Source organism: Myotis daubentonii, chromosome 3, assembly GCF_963259705.1.
Source record: "Myotis daubentonii chromosome 3, mMyoDau2.1, whole genome shotgun sequence".
NCBI classification, from domain to species: Eukaryota; Metazoa; Chordata; class Mammalia; order Chiroptera; family Vespertilionidae; genus Myotis; species Myotis daubentonii.
The window spans coordinates 74744188-74750795 of record NC_081842.1 but is presented as its reverse complement, the minus strand read 5'-3'; positions in this window follow the sequence as shown (position 1 = coordinate 74750795).

The following is a 6608-nucleotide window of genomic DNA, read 5'->3' as shown; positions in this document are numbered from 1 at the left end:
CACCCAAGCAGGACCCCCACCCTGATCCAGGACACCCTTCAGGGCAAACCAGCCTGCCCCCACCTGTGCACCAGGCCTCTATCCTATATAGTAAAAGGGTAATATGCCTCCCAGCCCCGGGATCAGCAGAGCCACGAGGCCTCCTGGCACCGGGATCAGTGTGACAGGGGGCAGCGCCCAAACCCCCTGATTGGCCCTGCTCTGTGCGTGACAGGGGGCAGCACCCCAACCCCCTGATTGGCCTTGCTTGTGTGACAGGGGGTGGCGCCGCAACCTCCCCATCGAACCTGCCTTGAGTGTGACAGGGGGCGGTGCCCCAACCCCCCAATCAGCCCTACCCTGAGCGTGACTGAGGGTGGCATCACAACCTCCCAATCTGCCCTGCTCTGTGCATGACAGGGGGCAATGCCCCAACTCCCCAATCGGCCCTGCTCTGAGCCCGACCAGGGGCTGCACCTAGGGATTGGGCCTGCCCTCTGCCACCCGGGAGCAGGCCTAAGCCATCAGGTCATTATCTCCCGAGGGGCCCCAGACTGCGAGAGGGCACAGGCCGGGCTGAGGGACCCCACCCTCCCCCCCGAGTGCACAAATTTTTGTGCACCGGGCCTCTAGTATATATATATATATATATATATATATATATATATATATATATATATATATATATATATCCCTATGTTCATTGCAGCACAATTTACAAGCTAAGATCTGGAAATAGCCCAAGTGTCTATTAGTAGATGAGTGGATAAAAAAGCTGTGGTACATTCACACCATAGAATACTATGCAGCAGTACAAAAAGAAGGATCTCTTACCCTTTGAGACAGCATGGAGGGACATGGAGAGTATTATGCAAAGTGAAATAAGCCAGTCAGAGAAAAAAAAATATCACATGATCTCACTCATATGTTGAATCTAGTGAACAAAATAACTGACAAACAAAATAGATCCAGATACATAGAAACATGGAACTGACTGTTGAATCTCAGAGGGAAGGTGGGGGAGAGGGGATGGAAAAAGATCCACCAAAGAACTTGTATGCATATATGCATAATGCATGGACACAGACAATAGAGTGGTGGAGACCGGGCGGGAGGGGGATGAACTAGAAAGGGTCAATGGGGAAAAGAAGAGGACATATGTTATACTTTCAACAATAAAGATAAAAACAAATACATAAATAAGTTACAACATTTATTTCTTAAAAAGAAGAAACCAACAGGAGAAGATTGCCCTGAAATATTTGTTCATCCATGAAACTATGAAAATAAAGCAGAGAGGGGGGAAAGAATAGTCTTAAATTTAAAAAAAGTAATAATAGTAAAAAAATAAAACAAAAAAAAACCACACACCCTAAATCATTCCTTTCTCAAAGTGTTGACATTTTGAATAGATCCACAATTTGGTCGAAACTATTTTTCTCACACAACTGACTGTTTTTGAGTAGTAATGGGATGAAAGGTGTTTAAAGTCCTTTAATTTGTCTATGTTAAATAGCTAAACTGATTGTTTAATTTAAAATCAAGGTATTATCATTAAACACTGGAATTTAATTTTATTTAGTGTATAAATAGAGGTATATTGCTATACAAATAAACCCTCCCAAAAAGCACTTCACTAGAAAATTTTTAGTTTCAAGTAGTAAAAACCCAACTAAAACCAGTTTACATTATTTTATTATTTTACATTGTTTTAAGTAAAATAATGAGGAGAGGGGGTTTGGAGGGTGATGCTTTTGGCTCAGGCCCAACAGGGTTTCCAGGAACTCAGTCATCCATGTGTTGCTTCTGTGTTGGTCCTATTTGTGAGCAAGCTGTCCCCACGTGATAGTAAGCTCACCACTGGCAGTTCTAACATTTCCTCATTCTCTCACTGAAAAGAATCTCTCTTTCCCAATACTTTGAGGAAACTCTTGAGGAACTCTTGGTTTGTATCATTAATGCATTCTCCAAATGGTTACTGGAGCCAGAATATTGGAGGTTGACCTCATTCCAGCCACATGGAATGAGAATGGAGCGGGGAGGTCCAGATGCTAATCAAACAAAAAACAAGTGTGCCCTCAGATATCTCATGGTTATAAGCATTCTATATTTAAGTCAAATAAAATTCATTCTATAGATTACTGTCTTTTGTAACTTAGCTTGCATCACACAAAATTCGTTTTGACTCAGCTTCCCATCTCATTTGGAGTAACAGCCCTCATCTCTAGTATTCCCTCCAAGGCCCTACTTGATCTGGCGCTATTATCTTTCAGATCTCATCTGAGACCATTCCTGTGTCCCACCCACATTAAGTCACTGTTGCCTTAGGGGCATCATTCTTGCCTCTCCTTTTGACTACTTTTTCCTTTCACCTGCTCAGAATTGATTTCTTCTAGTCAGTTTTCAGATTAAACATCATCTGTACAGAATGTTGTTGTCTAGAAAAAACTCACCTGTTATTTCTCTACTGTTCATTTAATACTTCTGGTACTCCAAATGTGTATGAGTTTTTTCCCCCACATGAAGCAATTCTCCAACTCTGATGGACCCTACAATTCAATTCAGTTCTGCCACTATATACTTGAATTTAGCACCAGACTGCACAGGTTAGAGGCTCAGTCCCATAAGATTGCCCCACCCAACCCCCACTTCAGACACCAATCACAGGTTTAGGTTGTTACCCATGTTTCTGTCTAACTGGCTAGAAAATGGATGTTCCCTGAACCCCCTCCTCTAATTTGATTAATTTGCTAGTGTAGGTCATAGAACTCGGGAAAACAGTTTACTTACTAGATTACCTGATTATTATTACAAAAAATATTAAAGAATACAAATGAACAGTCAGGTGAAGAGACACATAGAACAAGGTCCAGAAAGGTCCCGAGCACATGAGCTTCTGTCCCTGTGCAGTTGTGAGTGTGTCAAACTTGCTCACGAACCTGGAGCTCTCTGAACCCCATAATTTTGGGGTTTTCAGTGGCGGCTTCAATACATACAGGCATGGTTGATCAAATCTTTGGCCAATGGTGATTAAGTCACTCACTATCCCTACCTCCCCCATTTAGGAGATAAGAAGGGGTGTGGGGTGGGTCTGAAAGTTCCAACCCTCTAAACACTTGGTTGTTTTCCTTGGGAATGAGCCCTATCCTTAGGGGCTTTCCAAAAGTAATTGAAAGGGTTGTTATGAATAACAAAAGGCATCTTTATTGCTCTTAGAAAATTTCAGTTAGAAAATTCCAAAAGTTTGGGGAGAAGTGTGCTATGACAGGGCAAAAATCAGAAATGTATTTATCATAAATCTCAATATCACAATTGTTCTCCATTTAATCAATAAAAAATGGCCACCCAGTCTTACTCTATTACAGGAGTCTACAACTTTTTTTCTGTAAGGTCCAGATAGCAATATTTTAAGATTTGCTGGCCATATGTTCTCTGTTATAACTAATTGACTGGTATTGCAGCAGGAAAGCAGCCACAGACAATATGTAAATAAACGAGTGTGGCTGTGTTCCAATAAAACTTTATTTGCGAAAACAGGCCAGCATTGCTTGCCAATACCTACTAAATTACATCAAATTGTTTTGGTTCTCTGCTCTGCAGTGTCTTATCTGTGTACTATGTTTTTCCTCATTTGAATTAAAGTCTGTGAGAACACCAGTGACCTTGCTTATCTCACTCTTTGTTTTTTTTCTTTACACCTAATGATGGGGAGCACAAAGGTAGCTTTGTAAATACAAATTGAATGGATAATGAATGAATGAATGAAACTAGTATGTAAAATTCAAAACACTACCAAAAAAACACAAAACACCACCCTCAGAATGTTTACCTAATTTTTCAGTAAAACAAGAGAGATTATTACTACAAAAAGATGATTTACTATTTAAAAATGATTTAAATGATTTTCTGTTTATTTTTAGGTACAATTATACCACAAAAAGACAAGACGCAATTTAAATTATGGTTCACAGTATATAGGGGTGGACAAAAGTAGGTTTATAGTTGTTCATATGGAAATTAATACAATAATTTGTTGGGGTCCAGCCCCAGCAGGTCCAGGGGTTCCCAAAGGTGTGGACGGAGTCGGCGAAGAAGAAATGACACGGAGGCAGCATTCAGTTGATCAGCATAGCAAGGTTCTCTAGCCAGGTTCTAGCCAGGCTCTTCAGCCAGGTTCTTCAGCCAGGTTCTGTAGCCAGGATCTCCAGCCAAGTTCTATGTTTATTGTCTTGTTACATCTGTATTTATATCAGTTGATTTTAATCCTATCAATTTTATTCCAAAGGTTCGGGCATTTCTTATCTCCATTCCAAGGTTACTCTGTTGTTCTATTAAACTACAAGGAAGTAATTGAAGGAGATTATCCTAAGTAAAGATTATGTAGTTTAAGCGTGATTGTTCGTAGTTAAAGTGATTAACTACCTGCCTGGCACTTAGTTAAGGGCTTTTTTTTTTAAAATATATTTTATTGATTTTTTATAGAGAGGAAGGGAGAGAGATAGAGAGTTAGAAACATCGATGAGAGAGAAACATCGATCAGCCGCCTCCTGCACATCTCCCACCGGAGACGTGCCCGCAACCCAGGTACATGCCCTTGACCGGAATCGAACCCGGGACCCCCCCAGTCCGCAGGCCGACGCTCTATCCACTGAGCCAAACCGGTTTTGGCTAGTTAAGGGGTTTTATTCCCTCCCTAATTCCAGGGAAAAATCCTCACCTGGGGAAACAACCTTTCTCGGGGAGGTGGTCCTGTTTAATACACATAGCGCGTTAAGAGGGGGAGCAAACATATGCCATATACACCAGGTCCCTTGAAACATAAGCTGTGCAGATGTTTCTTCCTTGCAGCGACTGTGTCAAGCAGCAAGGGTGGATCAGCTTCAGGCAATAATTAATAAATAATAATGCAAGAATAAACTGTTTCTCATACTCACAACTGTAAACCTACTTTTGCCCACTCCCATATATCATTTTTACTTTACAATGAGGCACTTAGTCCAGTGGCTCAAGACTTGTGGTGATTTTTCCCCCCAGAGATGTCTGGAGATATATTTGATTATCACAACTTGGAGGAGAAGTACGTTTAACATCTGGAAGGTAGAAGCCAGGGATGTTGCTAAATATTCTACAATGCACAGGACAAACCTCCACAACAAAGAATGCTGGAGTCCAAAATGCAATAGTAGCGACATTAAGAAACATTGTCTTAAGCTTATTTCCTGTATGAAGCTCTTTGACCCTAGCCAGTTTTGCTCAGTTGGATAGAGCATTGGCCTGAGGACTGAAGGATCTCAGGTTCTATTCCAGTCAAAGGCAAGTACCTTGGTTGCAGGCTTGATCCCCGGCACCATCAATGTGTCTCTTTCACATCAATGTTTCTCTCTGTGTGTCTCTCCCTCTCCCTTCAACTCTCTCAAAAAATCAATGGAAAAATATCCTCTGGTGAGGGTGAACAACAACAAAAAAGATAGGTCTTTGCTTTTCTTTCTTTTTTTTCTTTATTGATTAAGGTATTACATATGTGTCTTTATCCCTCCATTGCCCCCTCCCCTCACTCATGGCCTCATCCCCCTGGTGTCTGTGTCTATTGGCTAGGCTTATATGCATGCATACAAGTCCTTTGGTTGATCTAGGTCTTTGCTTTTAAGAAAATTATTATAAGATTTCAGGATGCTAGCTAAATCTATAGACTACTTTTGAAACCTGTGAGAAAGCAGATTCTATTTCTTAGAAGCTATAACATTTGTATGAGATGCAAAACCATTCTGAAGGGTACATTTCAGTGGTGGTGGGGGGAGGGGGAGGGGAGACAAACATTTGCATTCCAAGAACATTTAGCTCATCTGATAACCTGCTTCAAGAAGTCAGACTTCAGGCTGCCTGCTTGTGGAGTCACACAAGGTTAAGTGCCTACCTCATTTCATGATATTCATTGGCCAAATGACAACAATGACAGTAAATTTGAGCTGACATCCTATGGCAGCAACCAAACAGGAAGGGAAGGAAGGAAGGAGCATTCCAAGGGCAAGAACAATACAGCAAATATCCTTTTATAGTTTTCATGTAAGCCTGTGACTTTGTTGTTAACATGCAGATACCGTTTATTGTTAAGTTAAACTGGCCCTATGCCACAATATCTTAACAAGTTAAGCTCAGGCACACACTGACTAAAGCTTTTTGATACTTAATGCTAGAAATATTTTTTACTTCTAATTTTTTTAGATCTCAATAGAATACATCAAGAATCTGTTGTTTTAAATTCAGATATATTATTGAGAAATATAAGGAGTAACTTTCATAACCATTTACTCATACTTACCTAACACAGCAGTGTGTGTGTGTGTGTGTGTGTGTGTGTGTGTGTGTGTGTGTGTGGTGGTGGGGGAAGAGTATCTAGAAGACAACCAAAGACAATATTGACACATTTTGATGCAGTTTATATCATTAAATAAATAACAGGGATTATATGTGAACAATTTAGGTAATTATGTTTTCATGAAACTCTATGGTGTTTCATTATTCAGATACTACTCATATCTCTGTGGTTATTCCTTCCCTAACACCTTCCCAGGGATATCTTCTTTCTGTGGATATTTTCATGTGGATATTTAAAGTTCTGACTTTGGTCC